Raw genomic sequence first — 15,042 nt, 5'->3', positions numbered from 1 at the left:
CTGTGCGAAGTGCATCAGATACCAGGAGGTATAACAGGATGTAAAGGGACCCACTCTAGCCTGAGGAAGCGACGCCGTGCTGTGCCTGAGGACGCAAGAGTAGGCAGAGGACAAGTGTGGCAGGTGGAGGGAATAGCATGTGCAAAGGCCCCGTGACAGCTGGCTCAGGGCAGGGGGGATGGAAGGCAGGCTGTGCGGTGGGAAGGCAAGGGGAGGGGATGTGGTGCCTGCTGGGGCTGGGGAGATGTGCAGGGCACCGCTGGTGGGTCACCGCTTGCAGTGGTGTGCTGGGGCTGGTTCCTACCAGCTCCTGCGAGCCGATTGTGACATTGCTGGGAATTTTGTGAACCAGTTCTTAAACTGCTGCTAGATGGAAACAGGCCACGGTGGGCATCTTTACGCCATGGAAATCAGCCACCACTGCAAATCAGGGCTTTCTTGTTTGTTTCCTTCCCCTGTCCCCACCCCAGGCCCCCAGAGAGCAGGTTTACCAGCCCACCGCTGGTTGTGAGTTTTTCTTCTTTGTCCTGAGAGCAGGAGGAAGAAGGCTTCAAGCAAAAGCAGAGACATGATCTGAGTTGCATTTTGAAGAGACTGGAAACACAGAGTGCTGTTTAAGCCAGAGAGATGGGTCGCTTAGACCGTGATGAGGGCAGAATGGGAGAAGTAGATGACTTGGAGGGATATTTAGAGCCAAGAGTCTTCCCTCTTTCTTTTTTTCCCCCCCCAAAGTTGGCTTATTTTGGTTGGTCCCGCTTCCCACCAGCTCCCCTCTCTGCTCTCCTCACCGCCCACTACTGGCTGGTTTGCCAAAGCCGGTGTCTCCAGGCACCGTGGGTTATTGAGAGGTCAAATGTGGAGCCATCGGGCACTCCTGGGTCCAAGTCCCAGTGAGGTCACCACACCTCCATGTCTTTGGGCAAGTTACCAAAACTGTGAGCCTCAGTTTCCCGATTTGCTAAGTGGGATTAATCCTTGGCAGACACATTTGAAGGATGAACCAGCTAATCGATATGCAAGGGCTTAGCACGTGCTAGGAATTCACTAGTCTTATATTCTTGAGATTATTTCCCCAACTGCCTTGTCATCAGCAGGACAGGAGCCAGAAGCTTACAACTTTGCTTAGGAAAGGCTGTCAGTTCTGGCTTCTTGTAGCCTTAGGTCAAGTGCAGTGGGGGACACAGAGAAAATGAAGAGGGGTAGGCCTTTCCTTCCTGCAAGTTAAGTTTAATTAAATCCGACAAACATTTCCTGACACCTACTAGGTGTGGGCATGGTGCCAGGTGCTCACCACAGGCGCCCAGTGATGAAACGGATACAGCGCGTCGAGAAGCTCACAGTCTGGTGGGGGCGACAGACGCCTGGCAGCTCTATTTTAAGGTCTAGCGAAACGAAGCCAGGTATGAACCATTCATTCACTCAGGCAGCCACCATGTGCTGTCGCAAGGGAAGCAGAACAAACGGGAAACAGTGGGAGAACAATAGGTGGAGAACTGTAATTAAGTGTGAGATGGTAGGAAACAGATGGGAAGTGGGGTAAGGAATTCCGAGAGGGGAAAAATACACCAGAACACTTCAATTATCCACAAGTCACAGTCTGCAATCTAAGTTTTCTAGAACTCACTGAAAGCCTGGATCCCACAGCAAGAACCAACAATGACCAACAGGAGCCAGGAGCTGTTCTAAGCCCTTAATGTGTGTTAATTCATTTAATCCTCACCATGTGTCTACATGGGTTTATTTATGCCCATTTTACAGATGGGGAAACTTAAGAGGTGAAGTGACTTTCTGGGGTTCACAGAGTTTGGATTTGAATCCCAGTGCCCTGGCTCCAGGGCTCAAACACCGACACTAAGCTGGAACACTGACATATCTTTGGAAAGAAGAAAGAAGTTTGTACCTATTAGCACCTTTAGCCCTAAGTGCACATTTTAGCTGCTGGGGATGCTCATTTACCTGAAACATCTCAACTCTCATGGATACCTTTAATCCAGATCCTTGGAGGAACGCTTCCCTTGGGTGGCTCTACTTACCTCAGATGCCCCAAAGATCAAGGGACCATGCCAATTAGAGCTTAGAATAATTCTCTGTCACTGCTCACCGTGGCTTATGGGTAGGGATAAGTATACCCTCCAAGAATCCTAGGCAGCGGTCCCCAACCATTTTGGCAGCAGGGACTGGTTTTGTGGAAGCCAATTTTTCCTCGGACGGGGTGGGGGGATGGTTCAAGTAGTAATGCGAGTGATGGGGAGTGACGGGGAGCGGCTGTAAATACAGATGAAGCTTTGCTCCCTTGCCCACCGCTCACCTCCTGCTGTGCGGCCCAGGTCTTAACAGGCAGCGGACCAGTACCAGTCCACGGCCTGGGGGTTGGGGATCCTTGTACTAGAGGCTCAGGGCTAGTCAGGGGGCACATTTAAAACCCCTCGTTCCTTCTTTCTTACTTTCATTGAGCAAACAGGAATTAGACACCTAGAACCTTCCTTATAGGATTGCTTTGAGGAATAAATGAGATGATGCTTACAAGATGCCTAGCACATAGTAAGCCTGCAATACAGTTTAGCAATTTTAATTAATATTATTTGTCTCACTATTATAAAAGAGATAGTATAGGACAATGGTTAAGAGTATGGGCTCTAAATCACACTACCCAGGGTTTAAAGACCAAGCTGTGCCATTTACCAGCTATGTGACCTTGGGCAAGTTATGTAGCCGCTCTGTACCTCAGTTTCCTTATCTGCAAAGTGGAATTATAGAGTACCTGTGAGGATTCAATAAAGAAGTACCTGAAAGTGTTTTGAAAGTGCATGTCAGATGCATTTATCAGCAGAATTTATTAACATTCTTTCTTTGAGGCTCCTTGCTACTGTCTGGGAAAATAAATCATCGTCTTTGCCTTTGGGGCATTCACGGTTTAGTGAGGAGACAAGAAATGCTCTGGACCTGCACTGTCTAATACAGTAGCTGCCCACTTCTGGGGCTCTTAAGCACTTGAAATGTGGCTTTTTCAAGTTCATATGTGCTGTAAGTGTAAAATACACATTGAATCTGGAAGACAATTTTTTAAAAGCGTGTGAAGTATATCATGAATATTTTTATATTGGTTACTTACTGAAATAATACATGGGATACATTGGATTTAACAAATATATTATTTCAATTCATTTTAACTTTTTAAAGCCTTTTCTTAATGTGGTCTTTAGAAAACTTACAATTAAATATATATATATCTATTTCTATTGGAGAGGACCAGTCTAGACCTTCCATTTTACAGGTAAGCAAACTGAGGTCAGAGAGAGGGAGAGATTTGCCTACAGTCACACTGTCAGTCAGCGGCAGTGTCTGGACTGGCACCCAGGCCTTCCAAATCCTGACCAGGGTTCTTTGTACAGCACGAGTGCCTCCCCCAACACACACACACACACACACACACATCTCCATTCTGGAGATCTGCACCCAAGTCACGCACACTACCCACACAGACCCTGATTGGGAGCTGTGTTCTTGTCCCTCGTTACATTTCTGAGCAGGTGTTAGCAATATGTACAGTTAATCAAGCTCATAAGACAATAACGGATTTCAGTTGTATGGACCATGACACAGCAGAGCTGCTAATATCAGCGTGGACAGCCCAGGCTTCCCACACTCTGCATCAACGTTTTCCTCAGTTGCTGTGTCCTAGGAAAATGTCACTCTGCATCTCGCCCCCTGTTGCCCACCGGAGGGCTCTGAGTGCTGGTGGTCAGGGAGCTGTCTACACCCGGGAGTCCTTGGCTGCCTCAGGATGCTTCACTCCACACGTCATCCTCTCCCCCTTCCTCCTCTCTTCCCTTCCGTTGACTACGTACAGCACTCTTTCCCCCACAAACTGCTGTTTCTTAGGCTCGTGGTCTAGCACCTTCCCTTACTCTCAGTCTTCCCCGTGCCCATCTTCTTCTCTACCTCCATCTCTCCCTCCTTTTCCAGTCCCATTCTCACCTGTATCCCCACATCCATACCCATCTCCATCCTTTTTCTTCTCCACCTCCATCCCCATTCCCTTTTCCATTCCTATTCCCACTTCTATTCCCTTCCCCATCCCTAAATCTACTCCATCTCTATCCCCATTCCCAACTCAATCCTCATATCTGTCTCCATCCCATCCCTCCTCCAAGACCAACCCCATCTCCATTCTCATCATCCCCATCCCTGCTACAATCTCTGACCAAGGTCAAAGCCCCCTTATGACTCTATGCCTGGAATAGATCCCGTGGCCCCAGAAGCAGTATCCAGTCAAAGACAGATGGCCGGCTGCAGTCATGGATATAAAGGTCCTGGACAAGAATAATCCCAAATTCAAAGCTGGACTACAGAATGAGCAGTATAGAGCAAGGCCACCTGGCTATGATCCAGGTGGCATATAATGGCAAAAAAATCATTAACAAAGACCGCTAGATCACCAATTTCTCCCCACTCTTCTGAAGCAGTACCCAATGCACCCAACATAAGTGCCTCATTCCTATGGACTCTGAGAGTGTGTCTTCAGGGATGTCCGTGCTAGTGCAATGCTCTCCTGGGGCGAGGGTGGGTACCATGTACCTGAAAGGACCCTCCTCACAGACACTGGGCAGGCATATTTGGCCTGGGCAAGGGAGAAATAGTAGTAGTCATAGCAGTAAGACCCTAGACAAAGGCAGAGCTTCAGAATTTACAAACCGCTCGTGGACATACCACGGTACTTGTGTAACCCCAGCCCTGTGCATTAGGAAGAGCCCTTCAGTTCTACAAGTTCACCATCATGGTCAAACAGAGGCCACTGCCGTAAAACTCCCCTGAATCCACTGCCCCCAAGTCAAGCCAGTGGACTTCCCAGTTTATTTTTCTTTTCTTTTTTTCTTTTTTAAAAATTTTGGCTGCATTGGGTCTCTGCTGCTGCGCGTGGGCTTTCTCTGGTTGCGGCGAGAGGGGGCTACTCTTTGTTGCGGTGCGCGGGCTTCTCATTGTAGTGGCTTCTCTTGCTGCGGAGCATGGGATCCAGGCGCACGGGCTTCAGCAGTTGCAGCACATGGGCTCAGTAGTTTTGGCTTGCGGGCTCTAGACCGCAGGCTCAGTAGTTGTGGCGCATGGGCTTAGTTGCTCCGTGGCATCTGGGATCCTCCCGGACCAGGGCTCAAACCCGCATCCCCTGCATTGGCAGGAGGATTCTTAACCACTGCACCACCAGGGAAGCCCCCCAGTTTATTTTTGACTTTGCCTTAAGCAGAGAGAATTGCTGCTAGAAGTTTCTTCGACTGATTTTGTCCAGCACCCGGGAAGGTAAAGCGGCTTCACATCTGACACGGCCACAGAGCACAGCACGCCTCTGTTCCAGGCCATTGAGGAGGGGGCAGGAATCAGTTATTTTAGGCTCTACTGTTAACATCGACTCAGTGAGGCAATGGTTGGGTGATCGGTTTTATGAAATTAACTCTGAAATATTGCGTTTTTCTCTTGAAAGCAGAACTTTGTTTCTGTCATCATAACTCACTTTGCAGATAATGTGATGGCTCTTAGCTCTGTAAATTATCCTTTGGCTTTTGCAATTCAGGAACACAAACCTGTTGTGATATAAACCCCAGCAGATCTGGGTCTAACTGTATCTACTAGAGTTAAATTCTCTCCCCACCATGAGGCTCCCCCCAACTCCTCCCAGGGAACCAGCTCAAATAGAGTCAGGCCAAGGTTCCAGCCCAGGCTCTGTTACCAACATCCCATGGGACCTTGGGCAAATCAACTGACCCACACGGGCATCAGTCTTCCCATCTATAAAATGGGTTCAATAAAACATATCCTGCCAAACTTTCAGCTTCCAAGATTTTGAGAGAAGAGGCAAGTGAGAATATGGACATAAACCTTCTACAAGGATGGTGAAGTAGAAAGGGATTATTTATATTACCTCTTCAATTGCTCTCACTGCTCCCTGGGCTGGGAGGGACATAGAGGGAAAGTTCTTCTTCCTCTCGGGGGTGGCCACTGTCTGGAGGAAGGGATCATCTCTCCTTTTCCTTGGGTAACTTGTGCTAAATTGGTCTTAGCACACTCCTGTTCTGGGTGTCATTTATCAAAGGGCGGTAATCAATTAGATTTTGGGGAGGAGTGGGGGAGGGAAAAGACAAGTTCAAAATTACATTATTTGCAAAAATCCATTCTTTCCTCTCAGCATGCCTGCTCTATTGACTGCCTTCTGTTTCAATCAGCTACCAGTCATTATACCATATTTTAAAAAAGAAAGAAAACCACCCTCAGTATAAAGTGTTCATGAATATAAATATTCCTCCATGCTTCCTATTTTAATTTTTCTTTCTTTCCTTCCTTCCTTTCTTTCTTTCTTTCTTTCTCTTTCTTTCTCTCTCCCTTTCTTTCTTTCTTTCTTTCTTTCTTTCTTTCTTTCAGTCCCACATCTCTGTGTCTTTCCCATCCTCTCTACCAGTCTCTCTCTGCTTCTTTAAGATGCTACTCAAAACAGCATCTCTTCCAGGAAGCCTTCTCTGCTCCAGCCACACTGAAATGCCCCAGGTTCCTTCCTCTCCTTGCTCACCTCCTCTGTGCCCCGGACATACTAGTCCTTCTGCTGGTTAATTCGGCTTCATCCTTCAGGTCTGCCCTTAACTGTTGCCTCTTCCAGGCAGCCTTCCAGCACTTCGCCAGACTGGGTTAGGGCTCATCCTCTGCATTCCTGGAGCATCCTGTTCTTGTCATACCCATAGGTGCTTGTCATTCTGTCCCGGGCCCACGTCTGTTTCTCCATTAGGCTGTGTGCTTTCTGAAGGCTGGAGCTTTGTCTTTCTTTAACCTCAGAGCTAGTGCAAGCCTGCCACGCAGGGATTCAATTTCAATTCCTGTTTGCTTTTTTCCTTCTTCCACTTCTAGTACAGACAAGCACACAGCCTGTGGAAGGAATCCCGAAAGACCTTGCCATGCCATGGGCCCTGCCACCACCTCTAGCCTTGTCTCGACCCTCCCCCCAACACCATGCTCCAAATATACGGAGATTTTTTGGTCTATAAACACCCTAAGCTTGTTTCAACCCCAGGGCCTTTGCATCTGCTCTTTCCTTTCCTTGAAGTCCTTCGCTCAGCTTTGAGCAAGGCTGGGTCCTGCTTATCTTTCAAGTCTCAGCTCAAATGCCACCTCCTAATCTAAGCGAGGTGCCTCTTCTATTCTCTGTCACAGCACCTTGTTATTTCTTCATAGAACTCATCATAAGGTATAGTTATTTCATATACTGGTTCTCACACTTGTCTTTTTTTCCAACACACCCCACTAGTATGTAAGCACCATGAAGACAGGAACTCTTCTGTCTACTGCTACATCCAAGGGCCTGACACACAAGGATTTGCTCAATAAACATTTGTCACATGAATGAGCTGGGAGGAGGGACTTAAGTGTCCTGCCCTCCCATCCCTGTCCAATTTGGAAGGGCTGAAATCTTAGCCATGTCCACGCCCCTCTCTCCCAGCAAAAGCCTGAGGAAGCAACAGCCCACCAGCAGAAGGGGGACTCCAGCAAGAAAAAGAGAGAAGGAAAAGCACAACTCTTTGGTTTACGGGAAAATTAAATATTGAACTGAGTAGTGACGGCAGCCAAGGGGAAAAATACTGACAAAAAGCCCCCAAATGGAGCCGCCATCAGTGACAGCAGAGATAAACGCAGTGTCTGTACGTATATGAGCTGCAATGGGGCCCTTTTATGTGGCATCTGCTGAGCCAAATCACAACCCCCAACCTTGAAAGCGAGTGGAAGCCCGCGTGCTGATGCACCGGCGAGGGGTGGGAATCTGGGGTCCAGGTCATTGCCAGTGTCGGTGGCCACTGCCCAGACCCTCCCTGCCTGGAGACGGGGGCCCTTCTGAGTGGAATGGGGTCACAAGGGTACCCAGTGGCTGCGGGCGTAGCCCAGCCACCCCGCCTTCCTCTCCGAGGAGAGCTGGCTGGCAGCCCCGTTCACCTGTTCACCTGGCTCGCCCATCCCCTGACAGCTGTTGTGCTTTCCAAGTGGTAGGAGAAAAAATTAACAAGCCCAACTGGAGGCCCTGGCTGGCTGCTCTGGGGGGAGCAGGGGAGTGGGAGGCGGGTGGTGCAGCGTGGGAAGTGGTGAATCTGTGAGGCTGGGCTGAGCAGGATGCAGCTCGGGTTACTGCTGATGCAGAAATAAAATCCTACGAGCTCCTGTGCGCACACACAGACACACACACACGTAACATATGCACACACAGACACAGACACATAAACACACACAGACACAGACACACACAAATATACACATATGCATACGCACACACACAGAGACACATAAACACATACGCATACACACAGACACACACACATATATATGCATACACAAACACACACAGATACAGACACACACACACATAAACACATACATATGTATAAGTGCACACACCACACAGAGACACATAAACACACATACGCATACACACAGACACACACACACAAAAGGGTAGTGGGGAGGCCAGGCCATAGGTCTTGATGTTGGGTCTGAACTTGCATGCTAGTGCTATTTTGTACCTATGGCTTTAAGCTGGAAGTTCTCAAAGTGTGTTCCCCGGGGCCAGAAGCTTCAGAACTTGTTAGAGATGTAAATTCTTGAGCCCAATTCCAGACCTGCTGAATCAGAAATCTGGGGGTGGGAGTCCAGCCACCCACGTTTTAACAAGCCTTCCAGGAGGTTCTAATGTAAGTTCCATAGGGGAATTACTGTCTTGACCTTCTTAAGCTTCAGTCTTCTCGCAGGGACAACAAGACCCACTCCAAGGTAGTGTTATGTGCACTACCGATTAGGTCCGTAGTGGGCGCTTGGTAACAGTTGTGAAAATTATTACCGACTGGGAGGACAAGGCTCAGGGGAGTTGGAGAGCCTCAATCTGGCTTCTCCCAGCCTGGGCAGACAGGGCACAGGGAGAGATCCCTGGAGGCTTTCCGGCTGTATGCACTGACGGGGTCAAAGGACCTCAAATCCCCAAACTACCTGCCCCTACAAGTGGAGCAACTTTCTGCTTGTGCTCTGATTGGCTGCTTGTCCACGTTCCAGGTCTTCTGATTGGTCTCCTAGGCTGCCAGCCCCAGGTGGACCCTCCCCACACATCGGCTTCACCATCTGGAGGCAGCCTCTCCAGCAGCCTGTCTGCGGCTACCGCGTGTGACTGCCCCAGCCCTGCAACGCCACTGTAGTTTATGTGGCAATTGAGTGAATGTGTTCAGGCCCACGATAAGTGCCATTTGCGCAGAGATGAAATCTATGGGGCGTGACACGAACCCATTTTAAATAGCAGCAAGGCTGGCTCTTTGGGGGATGTTTTCAATGTATCCCAGAGGTATATATTATACGCATGGGCGATTTCACCAGGTGCCATCGTTTTAGCTTTATCAAAGAATTCTCCAGAAGCCTGCGGAAGCTTAGGCCCTGGCAAGTGGGCAAGCACATTTGAGATCTGGCCAGGGGCAGTGACACTCAGCTCAAGTTTCTCCTGCTCAAGTTCAACTTCAAGTTCAGGCTACTCTATTAACCCCCCGCCCCCCTCCCAAGCCCCTGAGAACAACGGACTGGAGCCTGGAGGTTCTGGGTGGGTCTCACGCCCTCTTCCCCAACCCTGGACAACCTCTGTCCCTTCCAGCAGAACTGTGTCCCCCTCAAGCATCGGGTCCTGGTGTTCTGGGGCTTAGAAGACAGCTCACCCCTGGCCTTCCCCACCCAGCCCCTGGGGCACCTGGCTCCCAGGTCACAGGCTTTCTGCTCACCGGCAATGTGTCCCTTAGGCAGGTGCTAGCTTCCTGGGCCTCCCGCATAGGACAAGGGTGACACTGGTGCCTGCGGGTGCCTGTGAGGACTGAAGTACTTGGCTGGGCATACTCCCACCAACCTCCCAGCAGAACCTCCCAAAGCCCCAATCCCCCAGCTCAGAGCCCTCCCTTCCCATAGGGCTCTGCAACCATAGTCGTTCCTGTCCCATCAGCATTTTAGGATTGATTTCCTGAGTCAGAGGGCAAGTAAATCATTCTGGCTGCTCACTTCTCACAAAGCAATTTCCAGGGGAGGCAAGTAGGGGGTAGCGGGGAAGGGAAGAGCCGTGGAGAAGGGGCGTTTTGTGGGAAAAGGATTGTGTATTTCTTTCCTCCTTGACATTTTACTATGAAAATATTCAACCCTATCAAAAAGCTCAAATAAGTGTACAATGAACACTCATGAATCCATTACCCAGCTTCATCGATGAACATTTAACTCTACTGGCTTTATCACACATCTATTGGATTGTGTCTTTTTCAAGAGCAGGGCGAGGCAGAGCCAAGCTCATTCCTCATGGGATCCAACTCCTGGCTAGGGCGGTAGGGCTTGATTTGGGGGTGGGGGAGTCTCAGAGATCCAGCCCTCATGATCTCTCCCCCTGGTCTTTCCATGGCCCATGTGCTGAGGCCTTGGCCACCTGTCTCACCTCTGACCTCTCTAACCTCATCCCTCACCAGGTCCGCTCTGGCCTCAGTTCTCTCATCTGTAAAATGGGCATCACAACAGTACCTATTGTGTAGGGTTCATGTTTGTGGCACGCTTTGCAGCATGCCTGGTACTGGTAAGTCCCTGTACCTACTGGCCATCATATTCATGAACAGTAACCTCCATCCCTGGCCTGAACAGTGGCTGGACTTTGCCGACACCACTCACTCTGGCCACTGGCCTGGGAGCTTGCTCAGGTAAGGACATTGGGTCATCCTGCTGACCAGGGCCCCAGCTAAGGGCAGCACAGAGCAGATCTCAGCCAGCATGGGCTGAGCTGATGTTTGAGGGGGTGACTGGGGGGGGGGCTGGATTTGCTCAGTGAGTATCCTCCTCTGCACCCTAAGTCTGGGGTCCATGGGGTCCCCAGCACACAGCAGGTTGGGTGAAGGGTGGGGAGGGCCCTTGACCATCACTTCTGCTTACTGGTCACTCTGAGGCAGGTTCCATGCTAAATGCTTTAATGCATTAGAGCCTTACAGAACCTAGAAGTAGGAATTATTGTCTCCATTTTACAGAGGCAGAAACTGAGGTTTCAAATGCATTGGTCCGTGGCTACTCAGCCAATAAGGACCAAGGCTAGGACTTGAACCCATGTCTGGCTTAAGCCCTCAGCCTGGCCCTGCTTCTCGCCTTCTGTGGGGTGTCTCTCCAGGCATTGGTTTCCTCTGTGGTCTGGTGAGGGGGGCTGGCCTAGGTGGGTCCTAAAATCCTCCTCCAGTTCAAAAAGCCTATGGCTCTATGTGGGAGGTCCAGAGGGGGCAGCAGAGGGTTCAATGTTAGAGAAGAGGAAAACCGTCCTAACCAGCTGTCAGACAGCAGGACCGCTCAGCAGAGAAGGGCCCAGGCTCTTCCTGATGGGGAGCCTCAGGCATTGGGGTCTCTGCTCTGATGGGCCTGGGATCCACGGGAAAACCAGCTGGGAGGCATGCCTGGCACCAGAGTTCCGCAGTGAATACACTCTCGACCCTCACAACTGCTCCCAAGTCCCCCGGCTGCCACGGGATGTTTCCCAGGCCCATCCTGGCTCCCATGGCAACCCTGGACAGACGTCACTGGATTCAGGGCCCCTCACTTTTCCTCTCTGCCTGTGACCAAGCCCGGTGGACAGAGGGCATGCAGGACCCCCAGCAGCTTGGCACGAGAGAAGTACTTTCCCAGGAGGCTCTTACCTCACCTCCCCTGCTCCCACCTGGAGCACAGCAGTTGGCCTTCTATGGGCTCAGGAGCCAGCCTGTCCAAGTTCACATCCTGGCTCTGCCAACTGTTAGCTGGGTGACCTTGGCAAGTCACTTACCCACTCTGTGCCTGTTTTCCTCAGTATCTACTTGGTAGGGTTCTTGTGAGCATTGTATAAAGTATTTAGACCTTTAGACCCTGGCCTGGCACCCCATAAGCACTGAATAGATGTCAGCCGTTGTCGTTATTGTTGCTGTTATTAATATCGTTTCTTACTACCTGCTCCTTCCTGTGCCTTGGGGTCCCGCCACACAGGAGTGCTCTCTACCTGCCATGCTTTCCTGTTCCCACACCTTGCTTACAGGGCTCCTTCTGCCTGCAATGCCTCCTGTCCTGTCTGCCCCAGGCTACTTGGCCCAGCTCTATGCCACCTCCTCCATGAAGCCTTCCTGATGCCAGTCCCTGGGGGAGAGCCTCCGTCCTGGGAGCTCCCACATCCCTCACCTTGCACCCTAGTCTTCCCGCATCGTTCTTATTTTCCATCTGCTGGAATTCTAGAAACCTGTGCCCTTATTTATCTCCCCATTATTCAGGGACTCCTTCAGGGCAGACACTGGGTCTTATATCCCCCTCATTATCCCCGGAGCATACAGGTCAGGGTCTGGATTCAGAGAGAGGGGCTGAGAATCTCCATTTGGTCACTTGTTAGCCATGCAATCTTGGGCCAGTTGCTTCATCCCTCTGAGCCTCAGTTTCCTCTTCTGTAAAATGGGAATAACCATGATCATTGTCTCACCAGCTGAGAATTAAACAAGAGAACACTCATAAAGAACTTAGTACCATGCCTGGAACATAACAAGCACTCTGTCAGTGTTAGCTTTTGTTATTAAGATTACCTGTTATGAAGATTATCACTCCTAGGCAGTGAGCAAGGTAGTCCTGCCTCCTTGTGTACAGATGGGGAGACTGAGTCCAGGGCTCACTGCAGGCTGGCAGCAGAGACAGCAGTGCTGACCCCATCACCATCTATACTGGGAACGTGGTCCTGGTCTGTTTCCCCTTCTGTACGTGAGGCGGTGGGATTACTTCCCTTTCCCCAGGAGTGGCTATAGGCAGCAGACGCTCTTCCAGGGACCGGCTCACCACCTCCCACAGCCGCCCCATCCCTGCTCTTCCAGCTCCTGATACAGCTCTGTTAACACCTGTAACTTTAGCCTTGTGCCTGTTCCTTAAATCACTGGGCCTGAGGCACGACGTTTCGGTGGCCACATATCCCTTGTAATTAAGGGGCCTGTCCCAGGGAGGGGAAGTTTACCCTCTGCCAGAGACACTAAATCCAGCTCCCAGTGGTGGAAAGGATAAAGTATCGCATGGACCTAACACTTGTCACGGTTTAACGATGCACCTGCAGGCCCGCTCTGGTGGGGTCGGGAGGCTGGAGCCGAGATGGGTGGATAGTAGGTGGAGAGAGGCAACCCTGGAACGAGAGGCGAGCCCTGGTCTGTGAGATACAGAAGGTCCAGGGAGTTGGTGAGAGCCTTGGGGGACTGTAGCCACCTGCTTGGAAAATTCCAGGGAGCAGATGAATTTCTAGCTCAGCTCAGGAGGGCATGACAGGCCATTCCATGAGAGGCTGTAAAGTGGCTCCTTAGCCAGGTGGCCTGGGTTTGAAAACAAGCTCTGCCACTCACTCGCTGTGTGACCTTGGGTGAATTACTTAACCTCTCTGGGCCTCAGTTTCCTCATTTATTAAAATGAGTAAGTACCTACCTCCTAGGGTTGTGAGGAGTAAATTGATTAATACATTTAAAGTGCTTAGAGCAGTGGTTGGCCCCCTGTAACTAGACAATTCACCACTAATATTAAGATGGGTCTCTCTCGGTCCTTCCCCCATGGCAGGCACATAATAGGGGCTTATAAATATTAGTTGAAACAAGGACTTGTAAGTGTGATGAATGAATAAGCAAATGGTCTGTCTGTTTCCCTCAGAGAAGAGCTGGTGATGTCAGCTCTGTGGCCCCAGGGAAAAGATGCACAAAACAGTGCATATGCTGCTTGACTAAGCGTTGCACCTTCCAGCCATGATCACGGGTCAGAGGGGTTACATAGCTTTCCAAATCAAGCCCTTTGAGTGGATGTGCTTCAAAGGCCCTGTTTCCATCCCCAGCTCAGGGACTCAGGTCCCCATGGAGGCAGAGTGGTAATCAGAGAACATTCAGTTTCCTATTCTAGGCTTCCCTTTATTAGCAGACTCAGTGTTCTCTGCTGTAAAATGGGGACACTGATCTTGCTGACTTTCCAGACAGCTAGGAGGAGCAGCTGACAGTGCAGCCCAAATATTCCATATGCTGCCCCTATTGAGAGGAGCCTTGGTGTCTGGCCGAGGCCCAAATGGCTGCCCACACTCAGAGAGGCGCCATGTCCCTCTATCTTCCTGGCAGCCTTGTGTAGTGGAAAAATCGGGGGCTCTGGCTTTCAGCAGACCTGAGCTCAAAGCCCAGCCCACTCACTGCTGTGGGACATCGGGCAAGTTCTCTGCCCTCTCTGAGCCGTCTGTAGTTTGCCCCCGTAACTGAGGCAGCATAGGGCCTGCCGAGGAGTGGGTAGACGAGAGGGAGGACTAGTGAGCTAATGGACTGTGCTGGGCCTGTCGCTGAGCACACAGTGGGCTTCAGTCAAGGGCACTCCTCCTTTGCGGCGCTGTGTTCAGAGAGGCAGGGACAGAAGACTCTAGAAGCCTGTCCAGGAGGCGGTCAGCAGGCTCTGGCCTTTGAGGCTGAAGCTGGGAAGTGACCGTCCTTGATAGATGACCCAGTTAGCTGCAAAGAGCTCCTCTGAGCCCCAAACCCATCTGTTTGGCCCCTCTCTGAATGAGCTCTCAGCCAGTGACCTCAGCTGGCTGAGGACCCGTGGGCGGGCAGGTGGGCAGAGTGAGCACCTTTCCTCCAGGTCCCCGGCCAGGTCCAGGCACTCAAGACAGCAGTGCTCAGTCTCCAAACAGGCTTTATGTCCACCCTGGAAGACCCTGGCCACCCTGGCCTCAGTCCTCTGGGCTCCAGCCCCGCCTCTGGCAGCCAAGCCCAGCCAGCTGCCTCTGGCCCCTGATGCCCATCTAGAAGCTCCGACTGGTGGGGAGGAGGTCTGCAGAGGTCCTGAGGACTGCAGCCCTGGCCTCTTCACTCCAGCGGCCCATTTCCTGCAGTCGCCGTCTGCGGAGTGAGGTCACGTGGTTTCATTGGTACCTTCTCAGGGGAACATCTCCAACCTGTGCCAGGTCCTGCCATGTCCTCCACATCTGCCCCCATCTTTCCAGTTGGTCCCCACGCCCTGTGGCTT

At 50.9% G+C, this 15,042-nt stretch overlaps 1 protein-coding gene across 1 annotated transcript in view; it reads right to left on the bottom strand.

Annotated features, from left to right (window-relative positions):
* Nucleotides 1-15,042, bottom strand: part of IGSF21 (immunoglobin superfamily member 21) — a 249,825-nt gene that overhangs the window by 14,687 nt on the left and 220,096 nt on the right. The window lies entirely within an intron of this gene.

This window comes from Mesoplodon densirostris, chromosome 2 (assembly GCF_025265405.1).
Source record: "Mesoplodon densirostris isolate mMesDen1 chromosome 2, mMesDen1 primary haplotype, whole genome shotgun sequence".
In the NCBI taxonomy this organism is placed as follows: domain Eukaryota; kingdom Metazoa; phylum Chordata; class Mammalia; order Artiodactyla; family Ziphiidae; genus Mesoplodon; species Mesoplodon densirostris.
This window is presented reverse-complemented; position numbering and strand designations above follow the sequence as displayed.